We start from the raw sequence: 20,944 nt of genomic DNA on the forward strand, positions 1-20,944 counted from the left end.
GTACTGTCTAGCAAGGAATAAAGCGTGACAGGACTGCGATATATTTTTTGCGACTTTGTCAATATGTGGCCTCCAAGAAAAAGATGAGTCCAGCAACACTCCCAAATATTTAATTTCATGCACTTGTTCCACAGCTTGATTCTGAACGGTAATATTAATCTGAGTACTACTGATAGATGATGATCTAGAGAAGATTACAAACTTCGTCTTACTCGTGTTTAAAGATAAACGATTCGCTTCGAACCACTGAGCGATTTTGTTGGCCTCATAGGACATTGCAGGGCCTATATCAGAAGTGTTTGAGGAACTATACAAAAAGCATGTGTCGTCGGCATACATGTAGGTTGACAAAATATCGGACACCTGTGGAAGGTCATTGATATACAGAGAGAACAAGACAGGGCCCAAAACAGAGCCCTGGGGCACGCCAATGTCAATTGGCATAGGAACAGAATACTCGCCGTCAATACTCGTATACATAGTGCGTGAAGAAAGATAGCTTTTCAAGAAACGCCATACACAACCACGAAAGCCGTAACAATAAAGCTTATAAAGAAGGATATAATGATCAACAGTGCACTTACAAAAATGGCTGTTGACCATTTGTTTCCATTCTACAGAACTTAGTCAACAGAGAGCACAGAGATTCAGTAGATTTTCTATTAGCCTTGTGTTTACCTGAGATATTGATTTTATGTTGACTTATGGAACTTTAAGTCTTGTTGACAATTACACAGGAAGGTAACAGGTCTTTCTGTAGACTCTTCATATACTTTACACAAATTTCATGTGACCTTCATGTGTAAGTCTTGTTATACGTGATCTCAATTTCTCTGTTGACTTTGTTGTGACTCAGCTATCAATGAGTCGGCGTCACCCACGAAACTACCTTCGTTCTTTTTTAAAAGGCTCGGCGACCGTTACGTGAGGCACTCGGTATATTCTTCTTAATCGAGGAAGATACATGATTTACTGAAGCAAGATTAACGCCATCCCCGAATGATGTGAAGACTTTTTGTGGACTTTCTGTGACTTGAGCGAAGTTGAATTTCTCCGTTCTATTGTTCACTCAATCGCAACTGGCACACGAAATGAAGTACTGCAAAACTATATATGTATCTATTTTATTCCGAAAATACATACCTTAAAAGTGGTATCCAGTGTCGACACAATCATACAAAACATCCCGCGCACACAGTAGCGAAGTATTCCACACGTACACATGCTTTATGCCACACAATGTCGCGTGGCACAATAGACAGTCAATGACGGGTTGCGGTCTGAGTTCTTCTGGTGACCCACGATAACGGTGGACTTCAAAATTCACTGAATTTCGGCGAAAGCGATGTCTCTGAAGCGCTGGAGAGAAATGTGTCTGAATAGGGCGTTCAATCGCAAATTAGTAATGTTCAAACACAAGTGAGTAAAACCGAGTAGAATGGTCATAGCAACAACAAATTTGGTTCACAATCAACACCGGCCACGAACTGATACTTGTACACTTACCTGACGGGACGGAAAACTGCTGCCGCCGCTCGAAACATACAAAACCCTACAGCACAACAGTCATGGTATGAATACAAGTGATGCTTGATCACACACTTCTATCACACAGCTTACCTCTTACGACGCAAATCATATCCTTCTTTGTTCTGTAATTGACGAGCGAACGCTGAAAGCCTGAGACAATTGAAACATGTTGCAACCGTCCCAACGACATTCCGATGATGCTAATGGCGATGGCTCCTTCGTGATGAGGCGAGGGCGAGGCACTGAGGCGCAGAATCAAAATGTGCAGCAAACCTGTCGCATGCGCATGATCCTCATGTGGTCGTATAAGTTGGAAATATATTGTGTAGTCAACTGAAGTAAAGTAATACGAGGAACCGTCTTTTCAAAGACATCGAAAATGTATTTTGTGTTTTTGATATGTAGTTAAAAGGTGGCAAAGTTGCGTTCAAGCTGCTACATTTAAGTATAAGGTCAGACCCAAATACCGTTTTGTTTAGAGAGCCGATAACACGGACCTCTCCACCTCCCAGGAGTTGTGTACACCCCACATGGTTTTTCACAACACACCCAGAAATTGCTGATATTACCCAGCTTGTCTCCCAATGAATAGAGCAGTATGCCTCTATATACATATACCCCCCCCCCCCCTCCCTATGGGATGCTCGGTGCCCTTTTGAGGTCGACCTCTGTGAACATTACTGTCCGATAATGCAGTAATTAATAATACGGAATTCATCTATGTAAAAAAAAAAAACGATTGAAATAAGCACTTGCTACATAGGCGCATAGAAAGTCCACAAACTCTCAACAGTGACATCTATATACCTTGTCCACAGAAGGTACACATAACGTAGTTCAAGAGATTGTAAAAATGATGTCAATAGCAATTCCTGTTGACTTGATCAACAAGAAGTTAAAGTCAACACACTGTCAAGACAGGAAACAAGAAGTCCACAAGAAGTCTGCAGAAAGAAAAAATCCATTTTCATAAGGGTGTCGAACGCTCTCCGCAGATCGACAAAAAGACCAACAGCCGCATGTGAATCATTCAAGGCCTGATGTATCACATCACTAACAGCCAAGACTGCAGATGCAGTTGACAAACCAGCTCGAAATCCGTGCTGGGCATCACAAAGTATGTTATATTTCTTCAGATATCGGCTGATCTGTTTACACAACAGCTTTTCAAATAACGTATTAATAACACTAAGCACAGATATCGGTCTATAGTTTTCGACCTTTTCCTTATCGCCTGCCTTATATATTGGCACAACGCGAGCAACTTTAAGAGAGTTCGGGTAGACAGCGGCGATACAAGCATGGTTGAAAATATGGTGCAAAGGCACTGCTAGAACATTCGCACAGGTCTTGAGAACACGTACTGAGATGCCATCCCAACCGACAGCGACGTTGTTTTTCATCGTACGAATGGTTGTAACGACATCCAGTATAGTAAATGGCGCCATAAAAAAAGAATTGGACACAGTTGGCCCGTTAAAACTTGTTTCAGGCGAAGAAGAGTTTCTTACAACTTTGGAAGCAAGTTGATGCCCTATTGACGTAAAGTAAATATTAAAACGCTCACATAAAGCCCTTGTTGACAATTCAACAGAGGGCAAAACGTTCCCTGATTTGGAAGGCTTGGTAATAGAATTGATAATTTGCCATACCTTTCGAGAATCTCGGCTGCATTGCAGGATGAGTTGAGCGTAGTATTTTCGCTTTAGTTGACGTGCAAGCGTCGTTGCTCGGTTACGAAACGCTTTATAACGTGATTCAAACGTGGTGTTACTAGGACAGCGCTTATACTTCTTGTACCAGTAGTTCTTATCCGCCAATATATTCAGGAGCTCTACACTCATCCAAGGACACATCGGTTTTTCGTAACGTCGACGGGGAAGAACAATAGTTGATGCCTCCACACAGCTCTTAAGAATTCTAAGGAATTCGTCAAATTCACGGTTAACGTCCTCATGATAGATATCACTCCAGTCATACGTGCATAGCAGGGTGCGAAGCATAACATAGTCAGTTTTAATAGAAGTGGCTGCAGTTGGTTTAGTATCTAAGGTTTGTTTACCAACAACGCTACGATGACAATAAACAAGGCAATGATCACTGACGTGCAAATCCAAAACACCACAAGTACAAGTTGCACCCTTCTTTGTAATTACGTGGTCAATCAATGACCTTGATCTGACTGTGGTTCTTGTGGGCGCGTCAATCATATTCGTCATGCCATAGCATTCAAGCAAAGCGATGTACTCAGAGCTAACGGAACTTGAACACAATAAATCTATATTAAAATCCCCTACTATAACAACGGAGTGTCTGGTGCAGTTTAATTGAGAAAGAGCATCCTCAAACCTCTGTAGGAAGCTCTGCATTGAACAGCTTGGTGATCTATATATGCAACCCAGTATACCATGACCTACAATTTCCACAAATAGTGTCTCACATGCATCAGGAATAGAAAAGGTAACATCATTTCTAATATGAAACGACAGTGACTGCAGAATAAACATTGCTACGCCACCGCCCCTTGACATCTTAGCCGAATATATTCGCGGTGAAGACACGAATATGTAACCTGGTATTTTATAAAACTCGTCAGTATGTAGCCATGTCTCTGACATGCAGATCACATCGTATTCTGTGGCTGTCTGTGATAAAAGTCCCAAAAGCGCATCGAAGTTTTTTCGAATACTGCGAATGTTGACGTGAAGCACATTCAAAGAAATATTACAGCCAAGCGTGTTAGTAACGTGGTTAGCATTACTACGCATATCAAAGACAGAATCGCTACAATCAGACGACATTCTCTGTTGGCTCGTTATTATCATCTTCAAGGTCGTTAGTCACACGCGACTCGTCTAGCCTACCTAAGAATTGTTTGAAGATACAGCCTTCAGGCCAAATGTCTTCGTGGTTTATACGATCAAAATCGCTGGCATCGACTGTGATATGGAAGGAAGAATATGTTGAGTACCTTGTCTTTAATTGTTTGATGGACGCACGTTGATGACCGAGGACGACATCGACGAGGGACTTAACGTCGGCACAAGTCGTGCCGGGCACAATCCTTGACAGAAACAACGACTTGACCGGTGGACCACGAGGCGCAGATTTTACCTTACTGGCCGTGCTCTTGCCGACCACGACGGGAGCACGTTTCTTCCTCTGTACCAAAGTAAAACCGTCATTTTCATTCGTCGCATTTGTGCGCCGATGTGAAGCATTTACATTCTCCACTGCATTATTATTAACCGGTGCCTTCACTGGAGGGCGATCAGGACGACGAGGCATTACCGGTGCACGTTCCGTGACTGGGGCGTACGCTGCGGGGACTGTAGTCTTCAAGGCAAACGCGTAGCTTTGCTCTTTTTGATCAGGTTGCTGAAAAACGCCATGGGGCACAAGCCGAGAAAGCAGGTCTTTGAGATGCACGATTTCACAGCGCAACTGTTTTTGTTCCATTGCCATTTCGTCAATCTTCGACAACAAGCTATCGAGTTGTACACGAGGTACAAGACAAACATCAAGTGTTTCTTTGTCAGGCGTTACGGCTGTCGTCTGACGATCTGATTTACTTGTTTGACTGAAGGCTTCGTTGGAGTAGGAAATAGGTTGATCCGGGTTACGCCTACCGGTTCGACAACAACACTCACATTTCCAGATGCTCTGCCCATCCTTCACCAAAAATGGGACATCCGCTGTAGTCACATTGGCACAGGATAAGTGAAACCGGCTCTTGCAGGCACCAGAGCAAGCAATCGTCTTTGCTTTTACCACGAAAGATTCAGAGCAGGAGCCACACACGTCCTGTATCGGCGGCGCCATCTTGGCTGACTGATAATGGTTGGCTAGGAGCGTGCTATGCGGTTAAACTCATTTTTAAGAGTGTAGGTCAACATGGCGTCTGATAAAGGGTGTAAAAGGGTGGTACAAGCAATTATCATATATCCAAATTGCTACAAAAAGGCGTACGCCCCCCGCACTCACGGAATCAGATGTGGTAACCCTATCATTGGTGGCAGAGAGTGAGGTAGCAGGTAGAACTTTGCAACCCTTTAGGCACAACATATGCGACAAATATTACCTCTTGAAAGGTATAACTGCTCCACCCTTTTTTCTGACAGTGTAGTGCGCCAATCATTGCCGCGAACGATAGGGTTATCGCTGTTGATTCGAGGAGAGAGGAAAGCTTACGCATTTTTGTGGCAATTACCATATACCGAAATTGGCAAAAAAAAAAGGCGTACGCCCCCTGCTCTCCTCGAATCCGAAGCGACAACCCTATCATTCGTGGCAGTGGTTGGCGCACAGCGTGCTATGCGGTGAAACTCTGTTTTTAGAGTGTACTAACCCCTCCTGTCACCCATTCCTTTCCTGCTGTCCTTTCTCCACCTGTCCACATCTGCATGCCGCTCATAGCCATAGATGCTTCGCGGCGCTAACACGGAATAAAAAAAAAGTTGAATGATGGCAGCTGGCAGGAGACGTTGGTATAAAAAATACATATTTTGTCAGAACGCCTCGACAGGAGCCCTTCCCCTCCATTTTATTACTAAAACGACTGGAGGATTTCTTTCCTTTCGACTTAGTGTTAGCACCGCGAAGCAACTGAGGCTACGGGGGTACGTAAGGGTGTGGAAGATGAAGAGAAGACAGCGGGAGAGAGAGAGAGAGAAGAGGTCAGTATGCGCCCCGGCCCACACTCTTAAAAATGAACTTCACCGCATAGCACGCTCTTAGCCAACCATTATCTCGAATGATATCGTTATCTGCCCTGATTTGTTGAAAACGGGGGCGTACGCCTTTTCTGTGACAATTATGAACAGCATAAGTGTCACAGAAATGGCGTACGCCCCCCGTTTTCAACAAATCAGGGCAGATAACGATATCATTCGAGATAATGGTTGGCTAGGAGTGTGCTATGCAGTGAAGTTCATTTTTAAGAGTGCACTTCGAGGGAAACCACTGTGCCAATATCTGCCCGAAAAACCTAGTGGAAGCCTCAGACAGTACAGCCGGTTGTAGGGCTCGAAACCCCATCCTGGTGCATGACACCGGGTGATGAAGGGGAAGTCCGTTGAAAGAATTTCCCATTTCTGGATTTTCCTAATCTGTCTGTAGACAATCCTGTGCACGTGGAATAAAGACCATGGCGTGCCGTGTTTTCACGCGCGTCTGAAAGGTAGAAGGGAGTCTAGAAGGCTGAAAGCCAATCGTTGCACAAAATGATACCGCTATCACTCCTGATTTGTGGGAAGGCACGGGTCCTTTTTGGGAAATTAACGTAGCTGCATAAGTGTCAATAAAAGGCGCACGCCTCCTCGTTTTCCACACACCGGGTGAGAGAACGACGTAATTTGGGATGGCGTCTTATGCGGTAGGGCCCGCTTTCACGAACAATAAGAAAATTTTTCAGTTTGTGTCCTCAGCAACTCAAGCAGTGCTTCGGGCACGTGAAACAGTCCTCAACGTCCTCAACGCTGCTCATGCGTAAAGCCCTGACAAAGCTACCGACGACGCCACTAAGGAATTTACTCAACGTTCGTGCAAGCAGGACCTGGGGCACCACTATAGATTTAACGGCGTTTCTTTATCTTTCGTTCGGGTCCGCTTTCACCTGGCGTCCTTAACAGTACTGGACCTCTTTAGCCCAGAGACCCCCCTCGCCAAGACCTCCTCCACTAAAGAGAACCATTCGTTGTGACATTCATCTTCATCAGATGACGCGACGTGTGACAAGCGGCGACAATGTTTTCGGATTTAGGAGCCCAGAATAACGCGCTCTTTCGACAGATACGACGTTCGTTTCTCTTTCGGACAGCTTTTCCGCCATTATTTCGCTGAGTCTGCGACCGAGACTGGCTTAGCAGATGTTGCAACTACTCTTTCGCTACAAGGGTGGTCTGGTTGTAGTTCGTCCTGATGCTAATGAGTTGAGCGCGCCGTGCTGAACATAGGACGATTGTGTAAAGGTAGTGGCTGCAATATACACAAGTACGAATCTCGGAGAGTATTAAATTAATTTCTGGACGAGGTATAATTTTGGAATAGCTTATTTTTGTTCGTACAGAGGAGATGCAAAACGTTTGTATGTGGGAAGAAGTTTCATAGTTGAAAAAATAAACAGTAAGAAAAAAAGGTGTGAAAAGTTGACAACTTTTATAGTTACTACCTACAGGTCAACAGCGTCTGATAAAGGGTGTAAAAGGGTGGTAAAAGCAATTATCATATATCCAATTTGCTAGAAAAAGGCGTATGTCTCCCTCGCTCACCGAATCAGAAGCGGTAACCATATCATTCGTAGGTACTTTGCAACCTTTTAGGCACAACATGTGCGACAAGTATTACCTCCTAAGAGCTGCTCCACCCTTTTTTCTAAGAGTGTACGTAGTGTTGCTATCTCATACTGTTGACAAATGCAGCATCTATTTGTCTGAGAAATACAGCAGCATATGTGACGAGCATTGAAGTATGCACACTAATTAACGCGCCAAGTTTCCAGCTATATAGTTGCAGTGAATGCGGCAATTAAACATGGAAGTGACAATCCCTCACAACGCCCAGTTGCACACTTTAATTGATCACTTGCAGTTGGGAAAATACACCAGCAGTGGGATTCGGACCCACACCCTCCGAGGATTGCCGGTCAGAGACGCTAGTAGTGTCACCATATATGCTAGCTACCCTCTCTTCAACGTATCGGATTTTCTTCGCCTGTCATCATTCCATCTAGAGCAGGGGTGCCGAACTCATTTATCTCCGCGGGCCGCAGTGAGCCACTACTACGCGGGCCGTACGCGGGCACTACGCGGGCCGTAGTGAGCCAGGACGAACTACGCGGGCCGCGCATACCACGGCTTTGTGGTAGCCTGTTTCTGATATAGATGACACAACACAGAACTTAAAACAACATATAACGTATCCGTTTGGGTTACGCAGCGTTGCCCATTCGCAGGGCCAGCAATCCTTTTCATTCGCTGTGTCATGAAGAAACATGACACACCTTGTTATTAACTATTGCGTCAGCATCGTGTAAAAGTGATTGCGCAATTGCAATATTAAGGAGTACGAAGTGTTCGTTTGTTAGTTGTAAGCGTAACTTTGACTTATCCGTGTTCATCACAGAAAACGCCGGCTCGCAAACGTATGTTGACATAGTTCTCTCGCGACGTATAAAGTCACAAATTATTATTATTAGGCGTGTGTTGTACCGAACATGGACAGGTTTATCAGCGCGACAACATACTTATCCCGAGATGCTTTCGTCCAACGTAATAATAACGCGAAGTCTCATTAACTTCAGCCGACTTGTTCTATATCGGTGCATCGCACTGCAGGTCAATTAGCTTCATTTGTTAATGATCAGGAACGTTCTCAACAAGTGCGGAAAACTCCCGTTTGAAGTCCCCCAGCACTCGAAGAATCTTTGCTCGGGTTCACTCGGGAGATCACCAAGCCGGCGACTAAACCGGTCCGTTTCTGGTGGCATTGAAGGTACCAATATTACAAATCGGTCATGTAGGGATTGTTCAGAAATTTTGGCAGGAATGTACGAGTAATATTAATCATGTAAACATCAAGCGCAGGGAGAGGTTTAGAGACCCATCAACGAAGACGACGAAAGCCACACAGATCAGACAGTGAACTTTCAACTGTCATAAAGTTGAAAATTCGACGTTCCATGCCTGTTTTTGTTGTACTTTTGTTCTCTTCGCTATTGTCATGCGTTAGCCGACCTTTTATAGTTAAAGAGTCAGCAGCTGTTACAGGTCAGTAGCAACAGTTTTCTATCACTAATTAACCTAAGATAAACTGAACGAGTACAGAGCTCGGTGATAACGCCACGACCGTACATGAAGCTCGAGCAGAATATTTTTTTTCTTCTTTTTATCGGATCGTTGTTACAGGCATGGACCCGGTCTGGCCGAAAAATATAGCGGTCAACCCTTATACTTCCATCACCAGCGGCGTGGCCAAGTGGGTGCAGCATATGCACGTTAGAGGTATCTCCAACGCCACACCATATAGTGACTACTGGGAAGGATTTGTGTTCGAATCCCACAGCCGACTCTGATGTCTGAGGTTTTCTGGCTGACCAGGCGAATGTCGACGCCTCCCACTCTATCCATCCACGCGTCCGTGCACCGGTCATCGCCACAGTTGGTTCGCGGCGCTAACACGTAATATATCCATAAAAAAATAAAGCTCCCGCTCAGGAAAGCGGCGAACCCGAAAATTATCATGCACGCACTTGTCACTTTCAGTCATATCGGTCGGCGAATTCATTCATGATGTCCTTCACCGATCTCACTCACCATCACATCATGGAAAATGATGTGAGGTCGGAGATGACGTGATGTGGAAGTTGAAGTCGAATGATGGCCCGTGATGCGATGTTTTATGATGGTGAAGTGACGTGATGGACTGCGCGGATATCCGATCGTGATGTGATGTTGAATGAATTCTAGGGGAAATGCCGACCTATGGTTTTACGTAATGGTTTTCGCTGAAACTGTTCATTAACATTCCCTAATGACTTCGCGGGCTTCATCTTACATGAAATAAAGTACGTCAAACTGGTCGCTTCACGAAAGCTCGACGTAGAGAGAGCATGGAGGCAAAGCGTCATACCCTTTGGCTCGCAAGCGGTTCGGAAATAGAAGGACGACAGCTGCCGCATTCGCTTACTTCAGAAGGAAGAGCGAGCAAAGTAATAAGGTGGGATGTTTGGTCTGCCCGAGGAAGTGCTTGCCATTCCTCCTTCATTATCATTATTATTATTACGCGAGCGGAAGTGGCACCAGTGGGTCGCCGGAAGTGACGTCACATGCTGGGATGGAATATGGGCAGGGTCGCTCTTAATCCGTGTTCCGTGCCGTGCCGTGTGCAGAAAGGTCTTGAAAGTCTAACTAATGGCGAATTCCACGGGCAGAGCGGGGTTCTAGTCTTGCTCCGGGAAAGTGTAAACATTGTTCCATTGGAAGAACCACATCCTGACTGGAATGTTCCAGTGAATGAGGAGGAGGCAGCGTGATAGCCAGAAAAATATATCGTGGGTAAGGGGTGGGGTTCTATGAGGACTTTACAGGTGGAGGAGGTGTTTCCCTTTCCAAAATGCACTACCAAAGGTACGAATTTTTTGTGGGGTGAACCCCCCTCCCCTGGCTACGCCCATGACGGGTGGCAGGCGGTTATGCTGGAGGGTTTTCTTCGAATTGGTATTGTTCAGTAGCGCCATAATTAATGCTGCACTAACAAACCAGTACAACTAACGCTAGCAGGACGTGATTCTGAGGAATCCTGGTGTGGATTCGTCGCTATGTACACCGCACGATCAATTGAATCCCAGAAAAGATACCCGGATTGCAGCGATTGCTGCACTGTGGTAGATGCGCTTTGATCCTTGCACGGAGGACAGATGGTCATCCACAGGAGACGCAAACCCGTATACGACACCGTTGGGATTCCACGGCCTCGCTAAATTTTTCTCAATGGAAAAACATTTTCTATCACAGTGTTGTAAGAGCAGAGAAGTATGTGGATGTTGGGTGTGTTGGATATGGAAGGGTGTATGAAAGGGGGTATATGAAAGGGTGTCGTGAAGATAAAATGGACTGCCACGTAGAAAAAACACAAGACACAAAACACAAACAACGGGGCTGGTCTACTCGAAGGGGAAAACGAGGAATGTGTGGAAAAATAACGGTTGACGTTTCGAGAGGACGCTCTTCATAAAGAAAAAAAACAAAAAAGAGAAGAAGACAGAATGCTATAGAGGACGTTCAACATTGTGTCATGTGTTCAACATGTCGACTTATCCACTGTCTTAGCACTATACCCCAAAAGGGGCCTCAATGAAATAACACTGATTTTAGATGTTACGCATGTTCCTCTATAGTTTGAATAGTGCGTGCGTGCGTGCGTGCATGCATGCATTCATGTATGTATGTATGTACGTACGTGTGTATGCACTCTTAAAAATGAACTTCGCCTCATAACACGCTCCTAGCCAACCATCATCTCGGATGATATCGTTATCTGCCCTCATTTAATGAAGACGGGAGGCGCACGCCTTTTTTGTGACACTTATGCTGTTCATAATTGTCACAGCAAAGCCGTACGCCTCCCGTTTTCAACGAATCATGTCAGACAACGATATCATTCGAGATGATGGTTGGCTAGGAGCGTGTTATGAGGCGAAGTTCATTTTTAAGAGTGTGTATGTGTGTGTGTGTGCGTGCGCTCTTGTTTTTTGACACATTCTTCGAGTACACCAGCGTACTAAGCGCTCAACGCGGGTCCATCAAAACGTTAAGTAAGCCACGATTCACGTATGCGATATGGCCCCCCATACCGGTTCCCGCGCGCTAACGTTTGATCAAGAACCCTCAGGTGCTAAAAATTAATCCACAGACCGCGACCGCGTCGCGTCGCGTTGCTCATTATCCCAGCTGCGTGCAGGCGTAAAGTCGCCAATTAACGCTATCGTTGTCATGGCCACCGTTGCCCCGTGGTACTGCATTAATTGGTTGGTTGGCCGGTTGGGGGAGTTGCGCGGCATCGAACAGTCCACTTTGCATGTTGATTAGATCCACACCCGAGGCGGGTGTCGCTTTCACGAGGTAAAGGAGACTTCATTGGCTGCGGAATAGGAGAGGATAATGTCTAACGATATCAAAGTAACAAGAAAAACCCTCTCGGAGAGCCGCACTTTATCTCCGCAGTTTACACACACTCTTAAAAATGAACTTCACCGCATAGCACGTCCCTAGCCAACCATCATCTCAAATGATATCGTTATCTGCCCTGATTTGTTGAAAACGGGAGGCGTACGCCTTTTCTGTGACACTTATGCTGTTCATAATTGTCACAGAGAAGGCGTACGCCTCCCGTTTTCAACAAATCAGGGCAGATAACGATATCATTCGAGATTATGTTTGGCTAGGAGCGTGCTACGCGGCGAAGTTAATTTTTAAGAGTGCAGGTGTAAACCGCGAAGATAAAGTGCGGCACATACAGGGCGTTTTGGCAAATAAGTTATTTTTATTCTATTTTTATTTTTTTCTGTTCCGTATAGACTCAACTGAAAGAATACTACATCTAACACGTTTGGAAAATGTGTTAAATGTATCCTGAAAGTGTGTTTAAACGGATTGATTAATTGGCTGACTGATTGGAAAAAAAAATGGAGGTACGAGAACTCCGGAACACGTGAATAGAAAAGAAAGCAGGAAAACAGCGCAACGGCAATTCCAAGATGACCACACTCTAAGAAAAAAGGGTGTGAAAAAGTGGTAACTTCTATAGTTACCACCTACACTCTTAAAAATGAGTTTCACCACATAGCACGCTCCTAGCTAACCATCATTCCGAATGACAACGTTCTCGTCCCTGATTCGTTGAAAACGTGGGGCGGAGCCTATTTTGTGACACTTATGCTGTTCGTAATTGTCACAAAAAAGGCGTACGCCTCATGTTTTCAGCAAACGAGGAAAGATAACGATATCATTCGAGATTATGGTTGGCTAGGAGCGTGCTAAGCGATGAAGTTCATTTCTAAGAGTGTAGGTCAACATAGCGTCTGATAAAGGGTGTAAAAGGGTGGTAAAAGCAATTATCATATATCCAAATTGTTACAAAAAGACGTACGCCCCCCTCGCTCACCGAATCAGAGGCGGTAACCCTATCATCCGTAGGTAGCAGGTATAACTTTGCAACCTTTTAGGCACAACATATGCGACAACTATTACCTCCTAAAAGGTGTAACTACTACACCCTTTTTTCTGAGAGTGCAAGAAGCACAACGAAGAACACGCAGGGTCCAACTAATGAATGTGTCCAGTTAATATGCTGCAATAAAAGAGAATCTAATCAAAGTCTCCCCCGAGGCGGTGTTCTGTATAGAATACGCCATTGTGTTTATAACTGTATGGCGTGAAATCTACGACAAATATAGGTGTGCGTCACAGGACAAGATACTTACCACCGAAAGGTGTAAAAGAAATTACTGCGAACGTTAGAGAAGTTTTATAGGCGGACAAAATTAATTTACTGGGATTCGTGCGCTCAACCACCATGATTGCAGTCCTCCCGCGCAGTAAAAGCCGAAACGATGTTATTTTACTTTCAATTACACTTTTTCATTCAGTTTCGTTTCATAACAAATGTGCCTCGGGGAACCGTTTCCATGTAAGCTGTAAACAACACGATGATATGCCTTTCCCTTTTTCTCCCCTTTGTCGGCACAAGCCCACATATTGCTCTTCTCGTTGCATATTGCATTAAGCCGGGTACTTGTGCGCGGCTGCCTTCAAGAAACACCGATGTTTCCGTATATACCAAAGAAAGCTCATCTACCATTCCGGGCACTCAGAAACAGTAAAAGAAACAGTAAAAGAAACAGTAAAGAGGTGCATATAGTTATGTAGGACAGCCAAAATGTGAGGGAGTTTTGCGCAATGCGCTATTGCGAACGTACGGCGTTATTGGTTCCGATGCGACAAGCAACGCGAGCGAGGCGACAAATTGAGCCGAGTCATCGTATTTTCGAATTCGTTCGCTCTCCGTGCGAATGCTTAGGAAGCAGAATCCATTGGCAGACGTGAAACAGGACACTTATTACAAAGGTTGACGCCTCGAAAAAGGCCGTTTGGATTTGTTTCGTACGCCGTGTATAATCTCCAGAGAAAAATACGAAAGGAATCCAGCTGAAAAAGGGAAGAAGAAGAAGATATACGGGCATTGGAAGAGCTAAATGTCAACGCCGTTGTTGTTTTCATTAGGAAATGTGGTAGCCCGCCATAAATGTGGTTTCACCGGTTCTAAGTATAAGATCCTGCTACTTGCAGAGAAGACATAACGTAGGAAGAACACATATTTGGCGAGGCAAGCTATAGAATGAGAAATGCGAGATGGTATGTCGCATCCAGTTGCATCCTGACATCTTGATTGTCAAGAAGCAGACTTGTGTCCGTTACTCCAAAAAAGTAATTGATTATCGTTCCCGTTACTCTTCTAGCAAAAGTAATTGAATACCGTTTCAAATTACTCGACTCAAAATGTTACTTCATACTTTTATACTCGTTCAAAAAATGTAATTGAGAACGAATATAAAAGTATCGCGTTACTCGGACCGTTACTTTCAATTCATGCAAAAATTTCCGCCTGTGCTTCAAAAAAGAAAAAAGAAAAGCCCCAACTCCCAAGTGATCCGGACAGCTGAAAGACTCGCGCGTGAGAAGTTGCAATAATATTTTTTTCCGCTTACTACGTTTGAATAGCCCAACAAAGACACAGGAAATCTGTCACAGAGCATTGTTATTTTGAGACAGACTCTACTTCAACAGTAATTGATTACTCGGTAATTGATTATTCAAAATTGTAATCGAATTACTTCAAAAATTACTCGTTCAAAAATGTAATTGATTACTCGAAAAATTACTCAAAAAGTAATTGATTACAAGTAACGCAATTACTTGTAACGCGTTACGTACAAGCCTCAGGAGAAACAGGTTAGATCCGCACCTTACGCGGGCAGTTGTGGAAGAGTGGTGTTGGTTGACGTTGAGGTCGATGAGGCAATTAAACGCAGAAAGACAAACACCCCCCCCCCCCCAACACAAGACTCAAAACACCCAATTGCATACTTCAATTGGGGTTAATGATGGAGGAGGATGTGGCTGCCGTTGTTGGTATTATAGCTGTGGGCATCGCCACGAATATATATAGCTGAAGATGACGGTGTAAAGTAAGCGAGGCAAAAGACAAACAAAACACACACACACACCACCGTCCAATCGACCAACGCTCAGGTACATCTCCAGAAACACGTAGCAATTACTTTTTTCACACTTTTCAACGTATACAAAATGACGTCTTTGCAAATGAACACCTTTTTTTAAACTTGAGTAATCTCGAATGAAACATGAAATAAGGGCATTGGAAAATATTTTATCAGCAAAATATTTTATCAGGATACAACCCCTTGAAATGGCGTCGATGCGCCATTTAGAAGAGTGTGTTCTGTATGTACATGTGAAACCTACACTGTTAAAAATGAACTTCACCGAATAGCACGCTCCTAGCCAACCATTATCTCGATTGATATCGTTATCTGCCCCGATTTGTTGAAAACGGTTGGCATACGCCTTTTTTGTGACAATTATGAACAGCATAAGTGTCATAAAAAAAGGTGTACGCCCCCCGCTTTTTCACAAATCAGGGCAGATAACGATATCATTCGAGATGATGGTTGGCTAGGAGCGTGCTATGCGGTGAAGTTCATTTCTAAGAGTGTACACCAGAAATACGTAGGACGAGAGTCCGAAAAGTGTCAAAATTACTGTGCACATACATCCCCACAATAATTATAATTATTATTTAAAAAAAACAAAAAAAAACACGGCGTTCACACAGGTGCGGCCGAACATGCCTCCTCAAATATTCCACGAGACAGAGCCCTTCGCCCATTCGTTCCGACCGTGAGCTGGGGTGTGCCCAAAAGCCACCCCAAGGGTGCAACCCCCCCGAGGTTACCCAATCTTTTCTCCTTCCCTCTCACCCCCATGGTACGCGAATAACTCCTCAAAGACACCTTCTCGTTTCTCAACATGGGGACAAACACTGTTGCTTTTTCGCTACATTAGCGCCCGACGAGAAGTGAGTCCTGTTAGTTTCGGGTCCCCCCTTTTTTTTCGTTTCAGTGTGCACGGCGCTAGCAGTTTTTCGTAGAGACGGTGGTGACGGTCGACCGTCGGAACCAGTGCGGTTCCTCCTCGCGGGAACTTGGCTGAGATGGTCCTTTGTAGTTATATACGGCAGTGAAAGTGTAGGGAACGAGATCAATTTGCAGTTTGGGAAACTGCGAAGCGTTGCAGCAGAAAGCGGGTGCACGACAAGAAAAGTAAGTTGGAGAATCTGTTATAACGTATAGCTTTGCACGATTCGTGGACTAGTTGATTAAATGAAAGAATGGCGCGGTTGATGAAAAGGGCACCAGCAACGGGATTCGAACCCGTATACCCCCTACTTTCGGTCAGAGGTGCCATCCGGTGGGTTCGAATCTCACTCGTCTGCCTTTTCATTAAGTGCCATTCTTTAGCCCAAGTGCACACCTGGCCGTTGTGTTGGTCATTCTAATTGTTTCATCGCTTCAGCTACTACGGCGTGACCTAACCACTTAATTATTTGAAATAAAATTGAAGTTACTCCAAAAAAGTGTAACCTTACTCCAAAATAGACGCGAAATTTAAAACCACCTGAGGTTTTCCCTCGGTTTTCCGGCAGACTTTCCTGACGAATGTCGGCACAGTTCCCCTTGAAGCCGGCCCAGGACGCATACTAACCCCTCTGTCCCCCCCTCCTTCCTGCTGTCGTCTCTCCATCTGTCCACGTCTGTATACACCGCTCATAGCCACAGTTGCTTCGCGGCGCCAACACGGAATAATAAAAAAAATAAAGTATCGAAAGCTTACGTTGATTCTAGTATGGACACGTGTCCATGAACAGCGCGTAATTTTTGCAGCCGTTGTGCACCGCACTCTTAAAAATGAACTTCACCGCATAGCACGCTCCTAGCCAACCACAATCTCGAATGATATCGTTATCTGCCCCGATTTGTTGAAAACGGGAGGCGTACGCCTTTTTTGTGACACTTATGCTGTTCATAATTGTCACAGAAAAGGAGCACGCCTCCCGTTTTCAACAAATCGGGGCAGATAACGATATCATTAAAGATTATGGTTGGCTAGGAGCGTGCTACGCGGTGAAGTTCAGTTTTAAGAGTGCGCAATCCACGCACGTCTAACTACAGAACTGCTACACCTGATGTACAATAATAAATGCCGAGTGGCTCGAGACTACCATCTCTATTTTTTTCTTTTAAAATCGATCAATCAATAAATGCCGACCAACCAACCAATAAATGCCGTACTTACTATCTTTTGGGATTTGTTCCTCAATATATATATACCTCATATATTGGGCACCGTTCTTCTAATTAACCCAATTTTGGTGTGCTGTTCCGTAGGCTCGCGACGTTTTGCGGCTCTTCGACACAACTAAAATAGTTATGGAACATAACTGTTCTGAGGCTGGAACACAAACAGGCGGATCCCAGCCATTCTCTGGCTTTCTCGACGACTGCCATATTTAATTTCAAAATAATAATAATAATAATAATAATAATAATAATAATAATAATAATAAATGTGGAATCGCGCAACGAAGTGTTTCTAAACTTGCTCAGCTAATCGTTGGCCGTTCATATGAGAACCTGAAAAATACAAATAAAATAAAGTAAAACTCTATCGACGACTAACCTTGTCTACTCCCCGAGTAAACACAAAGAACTAAGGCTTCCCTCAGAGCCAAACATAAATATATCGCACAGCTCTTCACCGATATTATAGCAAATAGTAGCCATTTGCCCACGACAAATAGTAAGCAGTATAAGTATAGCATGGCTCGCATATAGGCAATCTGTTGGTTTTTGGGAGGATACATTCCGCCAGGCATTTATGTTTCACTGCGTAAATCTTGGTACAGAGAGAGAAAAAAAAAAAAAAAGTCAGGTACATGGCTCACGATTATCATGTTCTGCCTCTGACCCCTTCAATAATTCCATAAAACTATTTTCACCTGTTCATCCTCCTAACGTGTTGCAGAACTCATGCCTGCAATCCCGCACGGCCAGAAAAGCAAGGTGGAGGGGTCTTGCTCTTCCATTCTTTCCATTTCTATTGACACTACCAGGTCTTGCAATGTCCGCGCGGAGGAAGAGTAAAAAAGCGAAAACAAATGCGCGCCGAATTTTTTTGGTGTACAACGCGCAGGCATCAAAATTAGTGCAATATGAAAAATGGTCAGCGGACAGGAGGCTTTCGCCGTGTTCTAGTACAGGATAGAGAGAGAGAGAGAAAGATGTAGCAGAGTTTTGGAGCTTGGTGACCCCGGCATATGGGGTCTACTGCTCCATTTCGTTTAGTAGAGGAATATGCTCTTCTTCTTCGCTTGAATGGAGGGGGGGGGGATATATTTATTAGACGAAAAGGGAAAAAAAACGGGGAAAGGTCAGCCAAACGGGACGTCGGCTTGCTATTCCAGAAATAAGAATAATAAATAAATAAATAAAAAGAAAAGATAGGAATTAAAGAAAGAAAGAAATAGGAAGGAATAAGAAATAAATAAATAAAGAAAGAAAATTAAGAAATAAGGAATAAAGAAAAGAAAAAGAAGTAGGAAAAAACGAAAAACTACCAGATGATGAAAGAAGGATGAGGTAGATTAAAGACAAAGATGACAACAAAAAAAGATTACTAACAAACGGTGAAGGAATGATGAGATGAATCACAGAAGATGACTTTAAAAAGAAAGCATGAGGTTAATGCGTTGAAGGTGAGAGTGGGGCACAGAAGAAGAATGAGATTTCACGACTGAGTTCACAGGCTGTTCATCAGACCTGAGTCTCTCAAGAAAGTCAGAACTGCTTTGGTCACAGACTGCTGTGTGTGATCTCGTACTGGGCCGAGCAGAGTGGCCAGAGAAAAGTCCGTGCACCGCAGCTTGAATGGAGGCTTTCAGCATATATCAACTTGAAGGGCTGTATGCTGCAGAGTGCAGACTCACGAGATGCGCAGGGCTCAGGAAGAAAGAGTGATGGTAGTGTCATTTGGTATGGGAACATCCTTTGGATCTATCTGGTGATAATCGGCATCTTTGACGAAGTCACACAGCACTTTGAGTGTAATTTTTCTGTCTCAGCTGGTATTCCGGGTGCCATTATCTTGGCAAAAATGAGAGGCGCGTGACTAAGCTATCCTAGCTCGATGAATCATCGTGATGTATTCCCGTTCCATGCTGCCAGGTATGGCCGGCATACTCGAGCTCACGATCAATGTGTTTGATGTCATCTTCTGAGCGCAATTTTGCGCAGAGTTTCTTTGCGTATACCTCTGTTTTCAAGTTGAGCAGGTTTACCGCATCGCTTTTAGTGAAGGAAATAGGCGACCGTTTCCGACGATATACGGGGCCTCTTTTGCCAATTTATCGCTTCTAATTCGAAGAGAAAGGGGGCGTATGCCTTTTTGTGTCAATCTGGATATACGATAACTGACAAAAAAAAAAGTGTATACATCTCCCTCTCTCTGGGAATCAGAAGCGATAAACGTACACTGTTAAAATATGACTTCACCACACAGAACGCTCCTAGTCAACCATCATTCCAAATGATATCATTCTCTGTCCTAATTTGTTGAAAACTGGAGGGGCGCACATTACAATCTTAAAACTGAACTTCACCGCATAGCACGCTCGTAGCCAACCATCATCTCGGATGATATCGTTATGTGCCCTGATTTGTTGGAAACGGGAGACGTACGCCTTTTTTGTGACACTTATGCTGTTCATAATTGTCACAAAAAAGGCGTACGCCTCCCGTTTTCAACAAATCAGGGAAGATAACGATATCATTAGAGATGATGGTTGGCTACGAGCGTGCTATGCGGTGAAGTTCAATTTTTAGAGTGTATCTGGGACACATTATCCATGTCCCAGATAGACACCTCCCTCTGTTTTGAACAAATCAAGACGGGGAATGATATCGTTCGGAATGATGGTTGGCGCAGCGCGCGCACACACACACATACACACACACACACATTGGATGGTGCTAAGGTGGGCGATTCACCGCCACTGAGGAGGTGCACTGCCCTATTGCGGATCCGTTTTGGAGTGTGCAAAACGTGAGTCATACGGCAGTCTGAAGAAAGCAGGATAATTTCACCTCGCTGACTCGGATTCAGACCACTCCCGCCCACAGTCCTAGACCATATGTAACACAAGCTGCAGACACGAACACAGTGGCTTCGATTGAAACATCACCTTCGGTGGAGCGAGTGCGGCCGACAAAGGCAGTTCCGTGTTTCTCGAATGCATCTTCCGACACCATCTGCTCTGTCCGTGCGGGTTCCCGAGGCACGCTCGGCACGCGGTCCCCCTCCAACATGATTACACGTTTTCGGGGGCGGTCGACGAGGTTAAAATGCTGTTATCTCTGGCGGTAATTCAACACGACGCAACGGATCCCGGTGGGAAAAAAAGGTTGCGGCTCGTTGGGAGCGGAAGTTCGAAACGGCTTCGTATAAAATGGAAAAAAGAATGTTGATTTCCGTTACGCTAAATGCGTTTGTGTGGGTGGCGTCAGTTGGGGTGAAAGGATTTCGTTTATGTGCGTCTTACGTAGATGAGGGTCCTTCGGCGCTGGCGGTGGAATATGGCTAAAGACACCGCAAATTATACCCCTGTCTTTATTATTATTATTCCGCTCTAGCACCGCGATGTAACAGTGGATATGGACGGTGAAGCCTGAGTTGGATTACGTTTGTTATGAAAGAGGAAGGGTTAGCCAAAACGAAGACCT

The 20,944-nt window shown here is 44.5% G+C and overlaps 1 long non-coding RNA gene across 1 annotated transcript; it reads right to left on the reverse strand.

The window, feature by feature from the left end:
- Nucleotides 1-1,108: 1,108 nt before the first annotated feature.
- On the reverse strand, nucleotides 1,109-1,709 carry LOC135392615 (uncharacterized). The gene is made up of 2 exons (XR_010422181.1): nucleotides 1,621-1,709; nucleotides 1,109-1,552 (listed from the first exon to the last, which is right to left on the reverse strand). It is a non-coding gene; the product is annotated as an uncharacterized LOC135392615 (long non-coding RNA).
- Between the last annotated feature and the right edge of the window lie 19,235 nt (nucleotides 1,710-20,944).

Source organism: Ornithodoros turicata, chromosome 4, assembly GCF_037126465.1.
Source record: "Ornithodoros turicata isolate Travis chromosome 4, ASM3712646v1, whole genome shotgun sequence".
In the NCBI taxonomy this organism is placed as follows: domain Eukaryota; kingdom Metazoa; phylum Arthropoda; class Arachnida; order Ixodida; family Argasidae; genus Ornithodoros; species Ornithodoros turicata.